Here is a 23,325-nt window from a genome sequence, read left to right on the forward strand (position 1 = left end):
AGTCAAACCACTCTAGGGGCTTTCCATTCCACGTCCCTTTCCATGGGTTGTTAGTCAAACCCACTCTAGGGGCTTCCATTCAAGTCCTTTCCATGGGTTGTTAGTCAACCACTCTAGGGGCTTCCATTCAAGTCCCTTTCCATGGGTTGTTAGTCAAACCACATCTAGGGGCTTCCATTCAAGTCCCTTTCCATGGGTTGTTTATCAAACCACTTAGGGGCTTCCATTCCAGTCCTTTCCATGGGTTGTTAGTCAAACCTTTAGGGGCTTCCATTCAGTTCCTTTCCATGGGTTGTTAGTCAAACCACTCTAGGGGCTTCCATTCAAGTCCCTTTCCATGGGTTGTTAGTCAAACCATCTTAGGGGCTTCCATTCAGTCCCTTTCATGGGTTGTTAGTCAACCACTCTAGGGGCGTTCCATTCACGTCCCTTTCCATGGGTTGTTAGTCAAACCACTCTAGGGGCTTCCATTCAAGTCCCTTTCCATGGTTGTAGTCAAACACTCTAGGGGCTTCCATTCAAGTCCCTTTCCATGGGTTGTAGTCAAACCACTTAGGGGTTCCATTCCAGTCCCTTTCCATGGGTTGTTAGTCAAACCACTTTAGGGGCTTCCATTCACAGTCCCTTTCCATGGGTTGTTCAGTCAAACCACTCTAGGGGCTTCCATTCAATCCCTTTCCATGGTTGTTAGTCAAACACTCTAGGGGCTTCCATTTCAAGTCCCTTTCCATGGGTTGTTAGTCAAACCACTCTAGGGGCTTCCATTCCAGTCCCTTTCCATGGGTTGTTAGTCAAACCACTTTAGGGCTTCCATTAAGTCCCTTTCCATGGGTTGTTAGTCAACCACTCTTTAGGGGCTTCCATTCCAAGTCCCTTTCCATGGGTTGTTAGTCAAACCACTCTAGGGGCTTCCATTCAGTCCCTTTCCATGGGTTGTTTAGTCAAACCACTCTAGGGGCTTCCATTCAGTTCCTTTCCATGGGTTTGTTAGTCAAACCACTCTAGGGGCTTCCATTCAGTCCCTTTCCATGGGTTGTTAGTCAAACCACTCTAGGGGCTTCCATTCCAGTCCTTTCCATGGGTTGTTAGCTAAACCGATTAGGGGTTCCATTCCAGTCCCTTTCCATGGGTTGTTAGTCAAACCACTCTAGGGGCTTCCACTCCTTCCAGTCCCTTTCCATGGGTTGTTAGTCAAACCACTCTAGGGGCTTCCATTCAAGTCCCTTTCCATGGGTTGTTATCAAACCACTTAGGGGCTTCCATTCAAGTCCTTTCCATGGGTTGTTAGTCAAAACACTCTTAGGGGCTTCCATTCAAGTCCCTTTCCATGGGTTGTTAGTCAAACCACTTTAGGGGCTTCCATTCACGTCCCTTTCCATGGGTTGTTAGTCAAACCACTTTAGGGCTTCCATTCAAGTCCCTTTCCATGGGTTGTTAGTCAAACCACTTTAGGGGCTTCCCATTACAAGTCCCTTTCCATGGGTTGTTAGTCAACCACTTTTAGGGGCTTCCATTCCAAGTTCCCTTTCCATGGGGTTGTTCAGTCAAACAATCTAGGGGTCTTCCATTCAAGTCCCTTTCCTTGGGCCTTGTGTAGTCAAACCCATCTTTTAGGGGCTTCCATTCCATGTCCCTTTTCCATGGGTTGTTAGTCAAACCACTTTAGGGCCCTTCCATTTCAAGTTCCCTTTCCATGGGTTGTTTAGTCAAACCACTTTAGGGGCTTCCATTCAAGTCCCTTTCCATGGGTTGTTAGTCAAACCACTGAGGGGCTTCCATTCCGTCCCTTTCATGTTGGTTGTTAGTCAACCCACTCTTAGGGGCCTTCCATTCAGTCCCTTTCCATGGGTTGTTTGTCCAAACCACTTTAGGGGCTTTCCATTTCAAGTCCCTTTCCATGGGTTGTTAGTCAACCACTCTAGGGGCTTCCATTCCAGTCCTTGTCAGGGTTGGTTAGTCAACACTCTTAGGGGCTTCCATTTCCATCGTCCCTTTCCATGGGTTGTTAGTCAAACCACTCTAGGGGCTTCCAGTCCATTTGTCCTTTCCACAAATAAATCACAACTAATGGCAAAATGACCAGCGTAGGGAAGCCCATTGGTTCCCTGCATTATTTTACCGGTGAATAATATATTCCCAATGGCGAATATCCATCCCATAACAAAACACAAGCACCACCACAGAACCAGGATGTCTGTAGTTTATATCACCTTTATTTAACCAAGCCCATGGTGTGGCCATTCACGTGTTTCTTACGTCAATAAATGGAATATTTCACTTAACGTGTTTCTAAGTTCAGAGGAGGTGTTACAGACCGGCAAACACATGTGAAAACAATAATTCACTGATTAAGTTAGTAATGAGAGCAGAGCAGTGAGAAAGAAAAATAGCCCCTGGCACACGGTACAATGCTGACATTGTTCACTGAGGATCTGGCCATGAGAGGTGTGAAGAACAAAAACACTGTCCATTCTGGAATGAATGGGCCAAACAAACCAGCATATAACTATTTTAAGATTTCACTTTAGAGTCATGATAAATGAGTATAATACTTTTGATTCAACCAAAAACGATTCAAATTAATATACTGTTCACATAACATATTGTAATCAACAAAATATCGAATCATGTTTCCAGCTACAGGTCGCAATACTGTGACGCTGTGAACTTTCCTTCTCGATCCAAGCCCGATCCAAGCCCGATCCAAGCCCGATCCAAGCCCGATCCAAGCACTTAAATGGGGCTTCAGTAGCCTCATCTGGGAGTTACTGGCAGAGCTTTGAATTCTTAGAATATTGAAATTAATTCCACATAGGAGCAGAATATCTCATTTACTCCAGTGTAATACACCGTCTGAGTCCACAATTCACTACCACTGAAATTACATTAAACCAGTGGCAACTGTCTAAGAAATCTTAAGCAACGCATTAGCAGCCTTCCTGTTTTTGTAAATAAACATTTTATTTGTGCCTTAATCTCTCCCTTTGGGTCCTTCCCTCCTTCCTGTCATCCCCTGTGATCTGACAGGACACTCATAATACATTATATATCGATAACACGTATGACAGATCAGTCATTTAATGCGCTTGCTCTCCTGACAAGCATCAGACCGGAAGCAAATATGACATGACAAAATCCTCTCTCCCTCTCTCCTTCTCCCTCTCCCCATCCCCCTCCTCCTCTCCCTCCCCCTCCCTAGCTAGAGGAGGTAAACACTTCCGTTAGTTATTAAGTGGCACAAAGTCTTTGATGATGCACTCTATTTACTGTGAGATGCCCTACCTCATCCTGCATGCTTCCTCTAATACAGGGTCTCACCTCATCCTGCATGCTTCCTCTAATACAGGGTCTCACCTCATCCTGCATGCTTCCCTCTAATACAGGGTCTCACCTCATCCTGCATGCTCTTCTAAATACAGGGTCTCACCTCTATCCTGCATGCTTCTTCTAATACAGGGTCTCACCTCATCTGCATGCTTCTCATTAGGGGGGGCACTAAGACAGAGACCGGAGAGGGGGGTGGAAGAGAGTAGACCGAGACGAGGGGGGGGGGGGGGGGTGAGACCGGAGTCAAGACCGAGACCAGAGGGGGGGCGAGACCGAGTCAAGACCAAGACCAGAGGGGGGGGGCGAGACCGGGAGGGGGACAGGGCGTATGAGACCGAGTCAAGACCGAGACCAGAGGGGGGTGAGACTTCATCAGATTTGTTTTTGTCCAATTCAAGACCATGACTGTAGTTTTGTCAAATCAGCACCATAATAGGAGTTCCAAAGGTCCAGTATTTCTGTTCATATTTCAGAACATGTGGATTCTTTACACATTCAGGATAGTGAAAAAATGCATCCTGGGGGAAAATAGAGCCACTCCACAAATTATTACTAACCCAAACACAGTGGGGAACAATGGGTCTTCTACACTTTCAGAGAGGGGCTAACGATTTATAAAATAATGATTATAATAATAATAATAATAATGATCATTATATTATTTTCAATGATGTTCTGATTTAATCTCTTTAGTTTTTGTTGGAAAGGGTCAACACTGAAGAGAATAAAGTATCCAATATGGATATTTCTTTGCTGGTCTCTGGGGAGATAAATCTAGCTAGCTAGTCAGCCATTGGCTAGGCCATCAGAAGCCAGATAAAGGCATCTGCCATTCAACTGTATTAGGGCAAAATGTTGGAGTGACAGTGGAATCAATGAATTAATGAGTTGGACTGTTTTTATAAAAACACATGGAAACTTCTGCCTTCTTGAAGGCCAACAGGTCACTGCGCAATAGTGAGCAATAGTTTCCCCACTGTCCAGCTAGCTAGCTTTTGTTGTGGGCTAGTTTGCAGCAGCTGAAGAATAACTTTCAACAAGAAGGTAAGTTTCAAATGATCATCATCATCTGGTGAGTGGAACTGTGTTTTTTATTGCAGTTCGCTTGCTGTTGTCAGCCATCTCTTTGAAAATAACTTGTGTGTGTGTGAAACATTGTTGCATTTCAACTGGAACTGACAGCATTTTAGGTTCCAGGAAGAATATGACACATAAACAATCTAAGCAACCCCTTACATATGATAATTTTCACATTGGGAATGTCGTATACTAACGCATTTGTGAAAATTCTATAGCAATATAGCGTTGGAAAGCGTCCGTGCGTTTGGACAAATAATAGACGCTGCAGTAAATAAAACTGAATAAAAACATCTGTCTTGTCCAGGACCGGAGTCTACACAAACCGATGCGCTATAGCCAATCAGAGCTACAGTACGGCTACTACTACGCTATAGCCCCGGCCTCCCGAGTGGCGCAGCGGTCTAAGGCACTGCTTCTCAGTGCTAGAGGCATCACTACAGACCCTGGTTTGATTCCAGGCTGTATCACAACCGGCCTTGATTGGGAGTCCCATAGGACGGCACACAATTGGCCAAGCATCGTCCAGGTTTGGTCCGGGGTAGGCCGTCATTGTAAATAAGAATTTGTTCAATTGACGTGCCTAGTTAAATAAAGGTTAAATAAATAAAAATAAATAAATATGGATGCAGTTCAATGCATGATTAATTTAATTCACCAAAACATTTCTTGGTATTCAAAACAATATTGCCATCAGGTTGTAAAACACGATTTCAGTTTCAATGACTCAATATTCTGGACAAAAACAGACAAATGTAAATAAGGCTGTGATTGTCAATATAATCAGACCAACCAGGGCAATGATCACAAATCAGTCATAACGTGGCTAATAGGCAAGCGTATGTATTTATGTAGCAATCTAAAAACACAAAGCCTAACATTAGCTAGCTAGCTGCTAGGAGGATGTCTTGCCATTGGAGGACTGGGTGAGTGACTGACTTTTTCCCCGCATATAATTTTTTTGTGGCTATACACAGCTAGAGATGCAGGTGTCATTTGGTTAGCTAGCAAGAACTTGAACGACTGTTATCCAGTTAGCATATCTCTTGCATTCGCAACAATTCACAAAAAATAATAGTTAGTCAAGAACGCTCAAGATAACATGCAAACAGCCTAACCAGCTCTGCTACGACAAGCAAAATGGTGAGAGTGAGGTGTGTTTGGAAGTAGCTAGCTAGCAAGCTAGCCAACTTTAGCCAGTTAGCTTGGGTGCTTGGTATGGACAAGCATGCATTGGCAGACAAGCTGCAGAAGGACGAGGAGGCTATAATTCCCCATTGTTTATCCATGAAATTTTGACAGCCAACTAGCTGAAAAAGTCTGAGAGGGTTTATCTAATGTTCCTTCATTAGATTTTAGCTAATCTTGCTCTGGTTAGCATTAGTTGTTGATGTTGTTGTTGTTGATGTGTATAACTGAGTGAGAGAGCCTACCTTTTCATGGTTGTTTGATCAATCGTTCTAATGCCTAATGTCGCACCAGCCCAACTAACCTTGTAAACACACAGTGGCCAGTTTCAAAGTGAATGACTGGCAGGCAACTAACTGTAAAACACACAGTCCAGTTCAAAAGTGGAAATGATGGCAGGCCTACTGCCCTGTAAACCACAGTCAGTTTCAAAGTGAAACGCATGGCAGGCCTACTGCCTGTAAACCACAGTTCCACGTTCAAGTGAATGCATGGGCAGGCCGCACTATACCTGTAAAACACCAACCGTACAAGTTCCAGAAGCTGAATGATGAGCGGGCCAACCTACCTGTAAACCAACCCGAGATTCCAGTTTCCAAGATGATATGAGGCGAGGCTGGCGCAACTTTATCACCTGTAAAGGGATCAAAGATCAATAGCGGCCAGTTCAAAGTGAATGATGGCACCCTCCAATCATTAGGTACAACACTATTTCTTCGTGAAACCACAGGGACCTTGTGTGTTTACAGGTAGTGGTGTGCGGGATCCCTGCCATTCATCTCACACAGTTCTCAGTGCTTATATACACTAAAGTGAATGATGGCAGTCACCACTAGGGCCTAGGTACCTGTAAACGACACAGTCCAGTTCAAAGAGTGAAATTGAAATGGCAGTGATCCGTTATACTACCAGGTAAGGTTGTAATATACGGACACAGTCCAGCGTTCAACACGTCTGAATGATGGCAGGCCAACTATACCATTTGTAATAACACACAGTTCCCAACTGTTGGAAAAATGAATGACTGCAGGAGCCCAACTACCGGTGTATGACATTGCTATTACAGTCCTCCAGTGTACAAGTAGTGAATGATGGCAGTTGGCGTCCACTGGCCCAATCTCTGATTAAAACAATTCACCAGTCTTGATACATAGAGTGAATGATGGCAGGGCTAGCTATGTATTAGGAACTAACGCATGTGCAGTTCTTCAGTACTCAGGAATAGTGTATATGATGGCAATGGGCGGCCCTACTCACCGCCATCAATTCACTGTTAAAGACAACTGGACTGGTGGTGTTTTACAGGTAGTTTGCCCTGCCAACAGTAAGTTCAACAGTGAATGACTGACAGGGCCTACTACTTGTGACTAACCCGCCACACGGAGTCCAGTTCAAAGTGAATGATGGACAGGCGCCTACTACCTGTAAACACAGTCCAGTTCAAAGTGGAATGATGCACAGGACTACTCACCTGTAAACACACAGTCCAGTTCAAAGTGAATGATGGCAGGCCTACTACCTGTAAACACACAGTCCATGTTCAAGTGAATGATGCAGGGCCAACTACTGCTGTAAACACACAGTCCAGTTCAAGTGAATGATGGCAGGGCCTACTACCTGTAAACACACAGATCCAGTTCAAAGTCACGATGATGAGGCAGGGCCTACCTACCGTAAACACACAGTCCAGTTCAAAGTGAATGATGGCAGGGCACTACCTGTAAACAACAGTTCCAGTTCCAAAGTGAATGATGGCAGGGCCAACTACCTGTAAACACACCAGTCCAGTATCAAAAGTTGAATTGATGGCAGGGCCTACTACTGTAACACAACTATGGGCCCAAAGTATCAAATCGTTGAATGATGAGCGCAGGGCTACTGCTGTAAACACACAGTCCAGTTCAAAGTGAATGATGGCAGGGCCTATCTCTGTAAACACACAGTCCAGTTCAAAGTGAATGATGGCAGGGCCTACTGCCTGTAAACACACAGTCCAGTTCAAGTGAATGATGACAGGGCCTACTACCTGTAAAACACAGCCACAGTCTCAAGTGAATGTTATGGCAGGGCCACACTACTGTAAACACACAGTCCAGTTCAAAGTGAATGATGGCAGGGCCAACTACCTGTAAACACACAGTCAGTTCAAAGTGAATGATGGCAGGGCCTACTGCCTGTAAACACACAGTCCAGTTCAAAGTGAACGATGGCAGGCGCCTACTGCCTGTAAACACAGTCCAGTTCAAATGAATGATGGCAGGCCTACTCCTGTAAACACACAGTCCAGTTCAAAGTGAATGATGGCAGGGTCAACTCCTGTAAACACACAGTCCAGTTCAAAGTGAATGATGGCAGGGCCTACTACCTGTAAACACACAGTCCAGTCTCAAAGTGAATGATGGCAGGGCCTACTACCTGTAAACACACAGTCCAGTTCAAAGTGAATGATGCAGGGCAACTACCTGTAAACACACAGTCCAGTTCAAGTGAATGATGGCAGGGCCTACTGCCTGTAAACACACAGTCCAGTTCAAAGTGAACGATGGCAGGGCCACTACCTGTAAACACACAGTCCAGTTCAAAGTGAATGATGGCAGGGCCTACTCCTGTAAACACACAGTCCAGTTCAAAGTGAACGATGGCAGGGCCTACTACCTGTAAACACACAGTCCAGTTCAAAGTGAATGATGGCAGGGCCAACTACCTGTAACACACAGTCCAGTTCAAAGTGAACGATGGCAGGCCTACTACCTGTAACACACAGTCCAGTTCAAAGTGAAGGATGCAGGGCCAACTACCTGTAAACACACAGTCCAGTTCAAAGTGACATGATGGCAGGGCCTACTACCTGTAAACACACAGTCCAGTTCAATAGTGAATGATGGCGCAGGGCCTACTGCTGTAAACACACAGTCCAGTTCACAAGTGAAGGATGGCAGGGCCCCCCCCCCCCCCCCCCCCCTCCCAAAGGAAAAACCCCCCCTACCCTCGCTTCCGCCGCCCACCCCCTCCGCCCCTCGTGCCCGCCCCCTGTAACAACCACAGCTCCAGTCTCTCACAGTGAATGAAATGCAGGGCCCTATCTCACATGTAACACAGCAGTCGCAGTTCAATAGCCTGAACGATGTGCAGGGCCTACTACTTGTAAACCAGACAGATGCAGCTTCAATAGTGACATCGATGCGGAGGCGCATACTACTCGTACACCACCAGTCCAAGTTAAATTGAACGATGGCAGGCCGCCCCGTAACGCCTGTAACACCACCACAGTCTCCAGCTTCAAAAGTGCAACTGATGGAAGGGCACCTCGCCTGTAAACACCCAGTCCGCACGTCTCAAAAGTGAACTGATCGGCAAGTCCTGCCTGTAAACACACAGTCCAGTTCAAAGTGAATGATGGCAGGGCCTACTGCCTGTAAACACACAGTCCAGTTCAAAGTGAATGATGGCAGGTCTATGTGGCAAATGGCTTGTTTGAATAAAGGTCTACTGTAGCTCTCATTGGCTATTTGTATTTTTTCTTTTTTTTCTTGATGAAGTTATTGGTGGATTTCTTGAAGAAATTATTGGTGGATGTTGATTCAGTTATTACTGGATATATTGATGAAGTTATTGACAGGAAGATCTAATCATGCTCCTCAAAGAAATCAACACATCACTGGCCTGTGGAGCGCAGCAATAAATAATTGCAGAGAACAAACATGTGAAGATTGGGTTCTGTATTAGTACTGAGAGGGGGAGGTGGGGTGGGGTGATGGTTTTTTTTTTGTCCCATCTCTTCATAGCTCTCGAGGACTGCTGGGAATACAATTTTACACTTCTGACCTCACCACACAAACCTCTACTACCCAAACCCCCCCACCATCCTCCCATCTACCTCGTCCAAGCTCAATTCCCATCTCGTTCTGCTCCAGTGGTGACTCACTTCAACCCCTCAATATATACCTCCCTACCCTGCTGACCCCATCCCCCATCCCCTGTGCACTGAACCACCTTCTATCCCCCTCCTCCCCTCTGCTCCCCAATATTCACATTAACCTGCTGCTAAATGACCTCAGTGTTTCACCTGCATGGCTCCCAGGAGGTTTAAGGGTTGGGGGGATCCTGGCCCCCTTGTTCTACTGAATGACTCCTTTCTACTCTGTGACCAGCTGCTTTCTGTTCTCACTGTGTTAGTAGGATGTCCAATGGAGAGAGACACACTGAGGCTCCCCACAGGCCTAACACTGATACAGCATATCTTAAACATGACCAGAGTGCTGCCTCTAAAGGAAGGTCCTCGCTCCTATGGATGCCGTGAATGGAATTGATTATCATGGAGCTCCCATGTGTAAAGTGTATGATCCTCTATGGATTTTCAGATGGCCTTTATTAGAAATCAATCAGCTAATTGTGAGAGAATGGGTGAAAGTAATAACTTGTCAGGCTCAAGAATTGAGTGTTATAATTGCATTGAGGTTGAGCTAAATCGCGTCTAAGGTGCAAAAACTCACCGTAACCCATACAACTAGAGAGACTGAAACATCTGGAACAATCAACATACCTTTCAGCAATAGAGGCTCGACAACAGGACCACGTACCGCACAATGTACAGGACTGTGCAAGTTAACTGGTGCGTTGACCTTCGTAAACCTGCACAGTATTTTACTAGATTAAGTAACAGAGGTGTGTGGTCTTACCGTGGACGGTGAGGGTGGCCGACGCCTCCGCCCTGCCCACCATGTTCTCTGCCACGCAGGTGTAAGACCCCACGTCTGCAGAGGTCAGACGACGGATCTTCAGGGTGTGGTCCTCACGGATCTCATATCTGGAATACACACAGGTAGTCGGTCAAACACGCACGCACGCACACGCGCACACACACACCACATACCTTACAGTATGTGCTGATCATCAGACAGACAAAAGGGTGCGAGGCATCAAATAGAAAGAGAGAAAGGGATTGTGTTGTAATAAAGGGGGCCAGAAGATGAGTCATACAGTACAGTACCTTCCCTTGGGCAGGTCTCCGTCGTCTTTTCTCCAGCGGACGGTGGGAACTGGGTCACCCCGGGCCTCACACCTGAACTCCACACTCTGGTCCACCAGCACCACCTGGCTGCCGGGACGCTTCACGAAGCTGGGTCGCTCTGCAGAGAGAAATGACATAGCACAGGACTATTCAGTAAAAAGTCTACAGATACACTGTATCTGCATTTATACAGTATAGTATAGTATAGCATATTATATCATAGCACAGTATATCATAGTATAGTACATCATATCATAGCATAGTATAGCATAGAACAGTATAACATAGTATATCATAGCATAGTATATCATAGCACAGTATATTATAGCATAGTCTATCATATCATAGCGTAGTATAGTATAATATATCATAGCATAGTATATCACAGCAGAGCATAGTATAGCATAGTTCAGCATATTATAGTATATCATAGCATAGTATAGCATAGCATAGTATAGCATAGAATAGTACTGCATAGTATATCATAGCATAGTATATCATATCATAGCATAGTATATCATAGTATAGCATAGAATATCGTAGTATAGTATATAATAGCATAGTATATCATAACATAATATAGCATAATATAGTATATCTTAGCATATTATATTATATCATAGCATAGCGTAGTAGAGTATATAATAGCATAGTTCAGCATATTATAGTATATCATAGCATAATATAGTATAGCATGGTATAGCATAGCATACTATATCATAGCACAGTATATCATAGCATATTATATCACGGTATAATATATCATATATATAGTATAGTATAGTATATCATGGCATAGTATAGTGTATCATAGCATGGTATAGCGTAGCATATTATATCATAACATAGTAAGCATAGTATAGTATATAGTACCATTGCATAGTATATCATACCATAGTATATGATAGTATATTGGAGTATAGTATATTGTAGTATAGTATAGTATAGTATATCATATCACAGTATAGTATATCATAGTAAATATATCATATCTTAGTATATTATATCATGGTATAGTATATCATAGCATAGTATATAATAACATAGTATATTACAGCATAGTATATCACAGCATAGTGTATCATATCATAGCATAGTATAGTATATCATATTATAGTATAGTATATCACTGTATATTATATCATAGTATATCATAGCTTAGTATATCATATCATAGTATATCATAGCATAGTGTATCAAAGCATAGTATATCATATCATATTATAGTATATCATAGTATAATATATCATAGTATGGCATATTATATCATATCATAGTATACCATAGCATAATATATCATATCATATTATAGTATAGCATAGTAAAATATATCATAGTATAGTATAGCATAGTATAGCATAGCATAGTATATTGTATAGTATAGTATAGTATATCATATCATGGTATAGTATATCATAGTATAGTTTATCATATCATATTATATTGTGGCATAGTATATCACAGTATAGTATATCATATCAATGTATATCATATCATAGTATATCATAGTATATTGGAGTATAGTATATTGTAGTATAGTATATTAAATCATATCATATTATAGTATATTATATCATAGTAAATATATAATATCTTAGTATATTATATCATAGTATATCATAGTATAGTATATCATAGCATAGTATATAATAGCATAGTGTATCATAGCATAATGTATCATAACATAGCATATCACAGCATAGTATATCAGAGCATAGTATATCACATCATAGTGTATCATATCATAGTATAGTATGTCATATCATAGTATATCATAGCATAGTATAGTATATCATAGTATATTATATCATAGTATATCATTGTATTCCATAGTATATCATAGTATTGTATATCATAGCATAGTATATAATTGTATAGTACATCATAGCATATTACATCATATCATAGTATATCATATCATAGTATATCATAGTGTAGTATATCATAGCATATTATATCATAGCATAGTATATCATAACACGGTATATCATAGCACCGTATATCATAGTATAGTATATCATAGCATACCATCGCATAGTATATCATAGTATAGTATAGCACAGCATAGGGTATCATAGTATAGTGTATCATAACATAGCATATCACAGCATATTATATCAGAGCATAGTATATCACAGCATAGTAAATCACAGCATAGTGTATCACATCATAGTGTATCACATCATAGTATAGTATGTCATATCATAGTATATCATAGCATAGCATAGCATATCATAGCACAGTATATCATAGTATAGTATAGCATAGCATAGGGTATCATAGTATAGTGTATCATAGTATAGTATAGTATATCATAGTATAGCATAGCACAGTATATCATAGCATATTATATCATAGCATAGCATAGTATATCATAGTATAATATATCACAGCATAGTATACCATAGTATAGTATAGTGTATCATTGTATAGTATATCATAGTACAGTATGTGACTGTACTGTATCTTTAGCACTTTATGGGGATTGAACCATCCTGCTGATCAGTCATATTGTAGCAGAGTCTCAGTGCTAATATTAGCAGTGTGTTTTAGTAATCACAGCTACCCTCGTTGCCCTTTGTCCTGATTATCTGAGAGGTCCTGTAAAATCCTGCTGTTGCAGTCCATTCCCCTAACCTTCCAGCAGGGATTGAAATAAAAATGAATGTTGGAAAAAGCTTCTGTAATGAAAACAGATAGCCATCTAACCACCCCTGCCCCCTCATGTCCAGTTCAGCTACCTCTCCCTCTCCCTCCCCAGCCCCTATCCCCTCAGCAGAGACACACATCAACACACAGAGCTTCTCCATAGGGAACATTTAGCAGATTTCCTAATACCTTTAATCACCTTCTCCTCCAACATTTGTTTTTTAATATGTCCCAAGACTCAACAATTGCAGCTCAATAGTTTGACCTCCCTTTTCTCAACTCTCTACCCTTCCTTCTCTCTCCCCTTTCTCCTATTTGTTCTCTCTCCACTCCCTCCTTCCTCCTCTCTGCTATCTCCCTCCCCTCCCTCCCTCCTCACATTCCCCCTCCTCAAATCCCCTCCCTCCCTCTCTCCCTCCCCTCTCTCTCTCCCTCCCTCTCTCCTCACATCCCCTTCAGTTTTGGCTTGAAAAAGTGCTCATTAAGTGAGCACTTTTTCAACTCTTTTGTGTTGTTTACTCAAATAGGCAAAGCCATAGGTATGGTCTGAACCCTTTGAAGTCATTTCCATATATAATAATGTATCTTATGTGGGAAATAAGAAGATGTGTATGTTAGCTTGGGCCCTGTTGGAGGGGATGATGAGAGGCCTAGTGGGACAGGAAGTAGAGGAAGTGGAGAGGACAGTCAGAAGTTCAGCCGACTGAGGTTAATACAGAGTACTATACTGAGACTATAAACTGAGGCAACGGAGAGCTGTGGGGTCAAAGGTCAGTCATGGTTTAATGTGGCACAGCTGGCCAGAGGAGAGGTGCTGAGGTCAGGTGGGGGGGGGGGGGGGGTCAGTGAGGAGAAAGGGGGGGCATTAGAGAGGTGTGGGGCTCCTGGGGGAGAAAAGGGGGTCAGGGGGCTACTGGGGCAGTTCGTGGTTAACTGTTAGAGTGAAGGCCCATGTCACACTCCTCTTGAAGGGGTCGATGACATCGTTTAGTCTCCTTGGAGACACACACAAAACAAAACATCTGGACCCTCTTCACTGTACACAAACACACACGGAGAGAGAGACAGAGAGACAGAGAGACAGAGAGAGGCAGCGACAGAGACAGAGACAGAGAGAGAGAGAGAGAGAGAGAGAGAGAGAGAGGAGAGAGAGAGAGAGAGAGAGAGAGAGCGAGAGAGAGAGAGAGAGAGAGGAGATGTGAGGAAGGTTACTTACCGAGCACAGTGAGCTCAGCGATCTCACTCTCCCTCTCTCCCACCATATTGGTCCCGACACACACATACTTCCCGAGCGTCGCTTTTTTGGCGGCTTGGTTATCATCAGCTTTCCTCCCCGGATCTGAGGAACGAGAGAAAAGGTCAGACCTTGAGAGGACAAAACTACACGCCTAACATTGGAAAACATTCTCTCAGTATAAAAGTGCTGTTTTCCTCACCCATGAGTCTTTTCAAAACCATGACCAAAAGGTATTCAGAGTTTAATAAAACTCCATCTGTCATGTTTTTGATGGGAGTATAAAACTCACAAATGAATCTCAGTGAGCCATGTACTGTATGTCCTGAGGTCCAGAGATAGAAAGCCTGTAAAAGTACTGTATACTGTACTAACCGCGGTACCTATCCAACCATTCTATGGCTATTCTCATTCAACCTGTGGCTTGTATGGCTTTATCAGACAGTCTGTTATGCTCAGGGCTTGCCTGGCCTAACATCCCTTCCCCAAACCTAGAATGCCACAGTTCCCTGGAGGAACACCTGAGGCAGGGAAGAGTGGAAGCATTACTCCAGCCACAAATGACTTCCAGCCCAGCAATCTCCCCTACCGTACTGAGAAGAAGAAAACAGAAGTTTTAGCCTGAGTATTTTTCTCCATGCATACATACAGAGACACAATACTAACACATGGCATACATACAGAGACACATACTAACACATGCATACATACAAAGACATATACTACACATGCATACATACAGAGACACATACTAACACATGCATACATACAGAGACACATACTAACACATGCATACATACAGAGACACATACTACACATGCATACATACAGAGACCATACTAACACATGCATACACCCACACACTAAAAGGTGTGTTTTGTATCCAGGACAAGGTGGGTGTGATGCGCTGTTATTTCCCAGGGATTTGATTACAGGCCAGGGAGGTGCTTTGTTTCTCAGGCCACTGGGTGAGGCAGTCCGGCCCTCTCAGGTCCTAGTCAGCTGACAGCCATGCCGTCAGAGTAGCAGCACACAATAGCACGGGGCACCACTGATCTGCCTGCTCAAGGGGGCTTAAGGGTTTAAGGGTCACACACCTCAGCTCACAAGAAGACAGACCCCCACCCCGAGGCCTGTAACAGACCCCTTATTTAAAACCACTGAGGGAGGTGTGTGGTGTGTGTGTGTGTGTGTGTGTGGTGTGGTTGTGTGTGTGTGTGTGTTGTGTGTGTGTGTGTGTGTGTGTGTGTGTGTGTGTGTGTGTGTGTGTGTGTGTGTGTGTGTGTGTGTGTGTGTGTGTGTGTGTGTGTGTGTGTGTGTGTGTGTGGTGTGTGTGTAGGTAGGGGGGAGTTGAAGGGGGTAACAGCATTGCAAAAGAGCCCCAAACCTTCTGCCTTTCACTGGCTGTCTTCAGTCAAACACACTCCTACACATGTATCCACTTCATGACACACTATACAACGTCTCACTAAATCTAATTAACAGTGGTCAACACTGCAAGTGTACCTGCGCTCTGCACTCTAGGTGATCTAAAAACAGGTATCACTGGCATGTGAGGAATGGGGCCTCACTTTTAGTATCCCAGCGTCCTAATTAAGAGTGACACCTTGTTCAGGAGCAAAACAATCCACATGACGTCTGCTAGGTAGGGGAACGACAGGTTCTAAGAACAGGGGAGTATAGAAATAGAATGTCAGAAGGTTCTCAGTGGAACAACCCATCTGTTGTGTGCAGCCTAACAGCTTACCTGGGAGGAGCAGAGACACGGAGATTAAGTCTAATTGCCACAACTAATAAATCCCCCTACAAACAAAAACCCCCTCCACTCTCGCTCCTCCACTTAAATAAATAGCTGTGCATCAACACTCCCCATCCAACCTGACAGAGCTTGAGAGGATGTGCAGACGAATGGGAGAAACTCAGGCTGTAACCTAACAAAATGTGGAAGAAGTCAAGACATCTGAATACTTTCTGAAGGCACTGTAGACGGCCTACACGTAGAGAGACAGAGGAGCACTGTTTCACTCGCTCGGATGCTTTCTCCTGTGAGATACATTCAGCCTCTTGAAGGAAAATTATGAAAGACAGAGAGACAAAAGATAAATTATTTGGTATTTATTTATTTATTTTCGTCAATTTTGGGGGGGAAGCCTGGCTTTCCTTGGCATCCATGAACACACTCCACTGATTCCTTAGGTGTTCTGAGGCATTCTGGGGCACCTCTTGCCCTCGCTGCTTGTTTAATATTCATAATAAAAATAGCTTTTAAATAGAAGACAAGGGAAGGGAGAGGAAGGGAAGAGAAGGGTCACACTAGCAGTATAGTAGACCAGGGTGTTTTAAGTATCGTTATGTTACTGTTTGAAGTATCATTATGTTACTGTTTGTTTGAAGTATCATTATGTTACTGTTTGAAGTATAATTATGTTACTGTTTGAAGTATCATTATGTTACTGTTTGAAGTATCATTATGTTAATGTTTAACGTATCATTATGTTACTGTTTGTTTGAAGTATCATTATGCTACTGTTTGTTTGAAGTATCATTATGGTACTGTTTGTTTGAAGTATCATTATGTTACTGTTTGAAGTATCATTACGCTACTGTTTGTTTGAAGTATCATTATGCTAGGCTGTTTGTTGAATTATTATTATGTTACGTTTGGAAGTATCATTAAACGCTACTGTTTGTTTGAAGTATCAGTATGCTACTGTTTGTTTGAAGTATCATTATGCTACGTTTTGTTTGAAGTATCATTATGTTACTGTTTGAAGTATCATGATGTTTACTGTTTATTTGAAGTATCATTACGTTACTGTTTGAAGTATAATTATCGTTACTGGTTTGAAGTATCATTATGTTACTGTTTGAAGTATCATTATGTTATGTTTTGTTGAAGTATCATTATGTTACTGTTTGAAGTATAATTATGTTACTGGTTTGAAGTATCATTATGTGTTTAGCTGTTAGAAGTAGCATTATGTTACTGTTTTGAAGTAGGAATTATGTTACTGTTTGAAGTATAATTATGTTTACTGTTGAAGTATCATTATGTTACTGTTTAGAAGTACATTATGTTACTGTTTGAAGAATTTATGTTTATGGTTTTGTTTGAAGTATGCATTATGTTACTGTTTGAAGTATCATTATGTTTACTGTTTGAAGTAGCATTATGTTACTGTTTTGCAAGTATCATTATGTTAACTGTTTGTTTGAAGTAATCAATTATGTTACTGTTTGAAGTAGCGATTGTGTTTACTGTTTTTGAAGTGTCATCATGTTAGCTGTTTGTTTTGAAGTAGCATTATGTTTAATGTTTGACGTAGCATTATGTTAATGTTTGAAGTAGCATTATGGTTAGTGTTTGAATATCATTATGTTACTGTTTGAAGTATGCATTATGTTACTGTTTGAAGTATCATTATGTTACTGGTTTGTTTGAAGTATCATTATGTACTGTTTGTTTTGAAGTATCATTATGTTATCTGTGTTGTGAAGTATCATGTATGTTACTGGTTTGAGTATCATTATGTTAGCTTTGTTACTGTTTGAAGTATCATTATGCTACTGTTTGTTTGAAGTAATGCAATCTATGTTTACTGTTTGAAGTATATTATGTTACTGGTTTGCTTTTGTAGTATCATTATGTTACTGTTTGAAGTATCATCATTGTTACTGTTTGTTTGAAGTATCATTATATTACTGTTTGTTTGAAGTATCATCATGTTACTGTTTGTTTGAAGTATCATTATGTTACTGTTTGAAGTATCATTATGTTACTGTTTGAAGTATGCATTATGTTCTGTTTGTTTGAAGTAGAATTATGTTACTGTTTGAAGTATCATTATGTTACTTTTGTTTGGAAGTATAATTATGTTACTGTTTGAAGTATAATTTATGTTACTGTTTGAGAGTATGATTATGTTACTGTTTATTGAAGTATCATTATGTTACTGTTTGAAGTAAGATTATGTTACTGTTTGAAGTATAATTATGTTACTGTTTGAAGTATCATTATGTTACTGTGTTGAAGTAGAATTATGTTACTGTTTGAAGTATCATTATGTTACTGTTTGAAGTAGAATTGTGTTACTGTTTGAAGTGTCATCATGTTACTGTTTGTTTGAAGTAGCATTATGTTATTGTTTGACGTATCATTATGTTAATGTTTGAAGTATCATTATGTTAGTGTTTTTGAAGTATCATTATGTTACTGTTGAAGTATCATTATGTTACTGTTTGTTTGAAGTATCATTATGCTACTGTTTGTTTGAAGTATCATTATGTTACTGTTTGAAGTATCATTATGTTACTGTTGAAGTATCATATGTTACTGTTTGTTTTGAAGTATCATTATGCTACTGTTTGTTTGAAGTATCATTATGTGTAACTGTTTGAAGTATCATTATGTTTACTGTTTGCTTGTAGTATCATTATGTTACTGTTTGAAGTATCATCATGTTTACTGTTTGTTTGAAGTATCATTATATTACTGTTTGTTTGAAGTATCATCATGTTACTGTTTGTTTGAAGTATCATTATGTTACTGTTTGAAGTATCATTGTGTTACTGTTTGAAGTATCATTATGTTACTGTTTGGTTTGAAGTAGAATTATGTTACTGTTTGAAGTATCATTATGTTACTATTGTGTTTGAAGTAGCATTATGTTACTGTTTGAAGTATAATTGTTACTGTTTGAAGTATGATTATGTTACTGTTTGCTTGTAGTATCATTATGTTACTGTTTGAAGTATCATCATGTTACTGTTTGTTTTGAAGTATCATTATATTACTGTTTGTTTGAAGTATCATCATGTTACTGTTTGTTTGAAGTATCATTATGTTTACTGGTTTTGAAGTATCATTATGTTACTGTTTGAAGTTATCATTATGTTACTGTTTGTTTGAAGTAGAATTATGTTACTGTTTGAAGTATATTATGTTACTATTTGTTTGAAGTATAATTATGTTACTGTTTGAAGTATAATTATGTTACTGTTTGAAGTATGATTATGTTACTGTTATTGAAGTATCATTATTTACTGTTTGAAGTAGATTTATGTTACTGTTTGAAGTATAATTATGTACTGTTTGAAGTATCATTATGTACTGTTTGAAGTAGAATTATGTTACTGTTGAAGATCATTATGTTACTGTTTGAAGTAGAATTGTGTTACTGTTTGAAGTGTCATCAATGTTACTGTTTGTTTGAAGTAGCATTATGTTAATGTTTGACGTATCAGTATGTTAATGTTTTGAAGTATCATTATGTTAGTGTTTGAAGTATATATGTTACTGTTGAAGTATCATTATGTTACTGTTTGTTTGAAGTATCATTATGCTACTGTTGTGTTTGAAGTATCATTATGTTACTGTTTGAAGTATCATTATGTTACTGTTTGAAGTATCATTATGTTACTGTTTGTTTGAAGTATCATTTATGCTACTGTTTGTTTGAAGTATCATTAGTATGTTATGTGTGAAGTATCATTATGTTACTGTTTGCTTGTAGTTCATTATGTTACTGTTTGAAGTATCATCATGTTACTGTTTTTGTTTGAAGTATCATTATATTACTGTTTGTTTGAAGTACATCATGTTACTGTTTGGTTTGAAGTATCATTTATCGTTACTTGTTTGAAGTATCATTGTGTTACTGTTTGAAGTATCATTATGTTAGCTGTTTGTTTGAAGTAGAATTATGTTACTGTTTGAAGTATCATTATGTTACTATTTGTTTGAAGTAGCATTATGTTACTGTTTGAAGTATAATTATGTTACTGTTTGAAGTATGATTATGTTACTGTTTGTTTGAGGGAGGGCTTAACAGCTAAATCACTGGGACACTCACAAAGGCACAAGGTCAGGTCATGTCAGACCACGTAGGGCAGGAAGAGGGAGGTGGACTGGAGGTCCCATTGAGGTCCCGTAGGGCGTTGACATGAGGATCCACTTTAGGGCCACAGCACTCCATCAGTTTTCCCACCTCTGCGTGGAGGTGGCACTGTCCCATTCCGCTCAGGCATATTTAGAGGGGCTGTGCAGCAGGGGGCCTCTGGAGTGGGCCAGTGTGAATGGAGAGGCCTTCCTTTCTCTCTGCACCTATCTTTGTCTCTGTGTATATCACCTCCACAGGAGGCTGCTGAAGGCAGAAACAATCTGACCATTATGCTGCATCACAGGGAGATGGCTCAATCCCAACACCGTTTTTTGTCTCCCGTCATTTGGTAATGCTGATAGTGTGAAACCCAGACTCAGCATGCGTTGTGGCGGCATTCATGCTGCATTTCATTTTCCAGGCCGATGATCACCCTCAACTACTAAACAAAAGAGGGGGAAGACAATGCAGGGCATGTCTGCAATCTGTCCCAGTGCTGACTGATTCCCTCCATACAGCAACATCAAATTAGTTTCGCCTCAAACTGTTGAGCTGGATGCCTTTTTGTTCTGTTCCATTATAAGGCATTCATCCCCTTGACAGACCTGTTTTGCACAGGTGTGACAAATGCCTCCATCTGCCCTCAGTGAAGTAGCGGCTTGACAAAGAAAAAGATCCTTGCTGTGTGTCTGTTTATTGACTGTGGTGGCTGTGTCACCACAACAGCCCAGTGCAGAGAGCTCAGTGTGAATAGACTATACAGCATTTCACCGCCTTGTTCACACAGCTTTCTAGCATAGAGACAGGGATGGCAGGGCTAACATAGATAGGAGGAATCAGGGGCAGGGCTAACATAGATAGGAGGAGACAGGGGGCAGGGCTAACATAGATAGGAGGAGTCAGGGGGCAGGGCTAACATAGAATGGAGGAGACAGGGGCAGGTGCAAACATAGTAGGAGGAGACAGGGGGCAGGGCTAACATAGATAGGAGGAGTAGGGGGCAGGGCTAACATAGATAGGAGGAGTCAGGGGGCAGGGCTAACATAGATAGGAGGAGACAGGGGGCAGGGCTAACATGATAGGAGGAGACAGGGGGCAGGGCTAACATAGATAGGAGGAGTCAGGGAGGCAGGGCTAACATAGATAGGAGGAGACAGGGGGCAGGGCTAACATAGATAGGAGGAGTCAGGGGGCAGGGCTAACATAGTAGGAGGAGACAGGGGGCAGGGCTAACATAGATAGGATGAGTCAGGGGGCAGGGCTAACATAGATAGGATGAGTCAGGGGGCAGGGCTAACATAAAGAATCAAATCAAATCAAAATCAATGTTATTTGTCACATACACATGGTTAGCAGATGTTAATGCGAGTGTAGCGAATGCTTGTGTTTTCTAGTTCCGACAATGCAGTAATAACCAACAAGTAATCTAACCTAACAATTCCACAACTACTACCTTATACACACACGTGTAAAGGGATAAAGAATATGTACATAAAGATATATGAATGAGTGATGGTACAGAACGGCATAGGCAAGATGCAGTAGATGGTATAGAGTACAGTAATACATATGAGATGAGTAATGTAGGGTATGTAAACATAAAGTGGCATAGTTTAAAGTGGCTAGTGATACATGTAATTACATAAAGATGGCAAGATGCAGTAGATGATATAGAGTACAGTATATACATATACATATGAGATGAGTAATGTAGGGTATGTAAACATTATATTAAGTGGCATTTAGGAGGAGGCAGGGATGGCAGGGCTAACATAGATAGGAGGAGACAGGGATGGCAGGGCTAACATAGACAGGATGAGTCAGGGGCAGGGCTAACATAGACAGGATGAGTCAGGGGGCAGGGCTAACATAGATAGGAGGAGACAGGGGGCAGGGCTAACATAGATAGGAGGAGTCAGGGGGCAGGGCTAACATAGATAGGATGAGTCAGGGGGCAGGGCTAACATAGATAGGATGAGTCAGGGGGCAGGGCTAACATAGAATCAAATCAAATCAAATCAAATGTTATTTGTCACATACACATGGTTAGCAGATGTTAATGCGAGTGTAGCGAATGCTTGTGTTTCTAGTTCCGACAATGCGTAATAACCAACAAGTAATCTAACCTAACAATTCCACAACTACTACCTTATACACACAAGTGTAAAGGGATAAAGAATATGTACATAAAGATATATGAATGAGTGATGGTACAGAACGGCATAGGCAAGATGCAGTAGATGTATAAGAGTACAGAATATACATATGAGATGAGTATGAGTAGGGTATGTAAACATAAAGTGGCATAGTTTAAAGTGGCTAGTGATACATGTATTACATAAAGATGGCAAGATGCAGTAGATGATATAGAGTACAGTATATACATATACATATGAGATGAGTAATGTAGGGTATGTAAACATTATATTAAGTGGCATTTAGGAGGAGACAGGGATGGCAGGGCTAACATAGATAGGAGGAGACAGGGATGGCAGGGCTAACATAGACAGGAGGAGTCAGGGGGCTGGGCTAACATAGATAGGAGGAGACAGGGGGCAGGCCTAACCATAGATAGGAGGAGACAGGGGGCAGGGCTAACATAGATAGGAGGAGACAGGGATGGCAGGGCTAACAATAGACAGCATGAGTCAGGGGGCAGGGCTAACATAGGTAAGGAGGAGACAGGGATGGACGGGCAGCTACATAGACAGGATGAAGTCAGGGGGCAGGGCTAACATAGATAGGATGAGTCAGGAGGGCAGGGCTAACATAGATAGGAGGAGTCAGGGGGCAGGGCTAACATAGATAGGAGGAGTCAGGGGGCAGGGCTACATAGATAGAAAGGAGTCAGGGGGCAGGGCTAACATAGATAGGAGGAGTCAGGGGGCAGGGCTAACATAGGTAGGAGGAGAGGGTCAGGAGATGGCAGGGCTAAACATAGATAGGAAGGGAGGAGAACA

At 41.5% G+C, this 23,325-nt stretch overlaps 1 pseudogene; it reads right to left on the reverse strand.

The window, feature by feature from the left end:
* LOC112075272 (roundabout homolog 1-like) overlaps positions 1 to 23,325 on the reverse strand; it is a 56,830-nt pseudogene that overhangs the window by 19,963 nt on the left and 13,542 nt on the right.

This window comes from Salvelinus sp. IW2-2015, unplaced genomic scaffold (genome assembly GCF_002910315.2).
Source record: "Salvelinus sp. IW2-2015 unplaced genomic scaffold, ASM291031v2 Un_scaffold3056, whole genome shotgun sequence".
NCBI lineage: Eukaryota > Metazoa > Chordata > Actinopteri > Salmoniformes > Salmonidae > Salvelinus > Salvelinus sp. IW2-2015.